Source organism: Etheostoma spectabile, chromosome 12 (genome assembly GCF_008692095.1).
Source record: "Etheostoma spectabile isolate EspeVRDwgs_2016 chromosome 12, UIUC_Espe_1.0, whole genome shotgun sequence".
Lineage (NCBI taxonomy): Eukaryota > Metazoa > Chordata > Actinopteri > Perciformes > Percidae > Etheostoma > Etheostoma spectabile.
This window is the reverse complement of record NC_045744.1, coordinates 30,284,309-30,285,675: the sequence shown is the minus strand read 5'-3', so window position 1 is coordinate 30,285,675 and position 1,367 is coordinate 30,284,309. Positions and strand designations below refer to the sequence as shown.

General features: G+C 39.9%; 1 protein-coding gene across 1 annotated transcript in view; it reads right to left on the bottom strand.

Moving 5' to 3' along the window:
- LOC116699098 (phospholipid phosphatase-related protein type 4) overlaps positions 1-1,367 on the bottom strand; it is a gene marked incomplete at its 3' end in the record, with an annotated part of 127,033 nt that overhangs the window by 90,457 nt on the left and 35,209 nt on the right.

Genomic DNA, 1,367 nt, shown 5'->3' with positions numbered 1-1,367 from the left:
GTGTGTGTGTGTGTGTGTGTGTGTGTGTGTGTGTGTGAGAGAGTTCCCCTCCCAGTGGACTCCCAGAGTCCAGGACACCTTGACATTGTCACAGCTCCCCAAATATGTTACCAAATACATAGCAGTCCATTATGGAATACATTAAGGCTACGGCTACAGTAGCTTGTAGTACAATAATATGTTAGTCAATTGTATATTATGCATATTGTTTAGATCACTAAAATTATTAAACAGGTTACATTCAGTAAATCATATCTCATTACATGCTGTTTGCACATAATTGTCAACTGCAAAATGCAATGAGTGAGGGCCTAAGGATAATTACACCAGGCGCAAGAAAAAGATCAGAGAATCATGAAAGATCCACACACATACCCACAAAGACATTTTATGATTAACAAATAAAGATAATTAACAAAATAATAATAAACTGTTTGTCTTTTTCATCTGTTTACACATTTACATAAAGACATTTCCCATAATAATACGGTTCACAGAAAAACAAAATTATAATCATGCAGAGGACATGGTGTTTAGAGATTTAAAAAAAAAATCCTGACATTTCTGAAGGAGCTCAAGCTGCATCTGGAAAATGCCGAAGAATAGCTTTACTCCAGCTAATTTCACAGTATACACTCACCTAAAGGATTATTAGGAACACCTTTTCAATTTCTCATTAATGCAATTATCTAATCAACCAATCACATGGCAGTTGCTTCAATGCATTTAGGGGTGTAGTCCTGGTCTAGACAATCTCCTGAACTCCAAACTGAATGTCAGAATGGGAAAGAAAGGTGATTTAAGCCATTTTGAGCGTGGCATGGTTGTTGGTGCCAGACGGGCCGGTCTGAGTATTTTTACAATCTGCTCAGTTACTGGGATTTTCACGCACAACCATTTCTAGGGTTTACAAAGAATGGTGTGAAAAGGGAAAAACATCCAGTGTGCGGCAGTCCTTTGGGCAAAAATGCCTTGTTGATGCTAGAGGTCAGAGGAGAATGGGCAGACTGATTTAAGCTGATAGAAGAGCAACTTTGACTGAAATAACCACTGGTTACATTCGAGGTATGCAGCAAAGCATTTGTGAAGCCACAACACGCACAACCTTGAGGCGGATGGGCTACAACAGCAGAAGACCCCACCGGGTACTACTCATCTCCACTACAAATAGGAAAAAGAGGCTACAATTTGCAAGAGCTCACCAAAATTGGACAGTTCAAGACTGGAAAAATGTTGCCTGGTCTGATGAGTCTCGATTTCTGTTGAGACATTCAGATGGTAGAGTCAGAATTTGGCGTTAACAGAATAAGAACATGGATCCATCATGCGTTGTTACCACTGTGCAGGCTGGTGGTGGTGGTGTTATG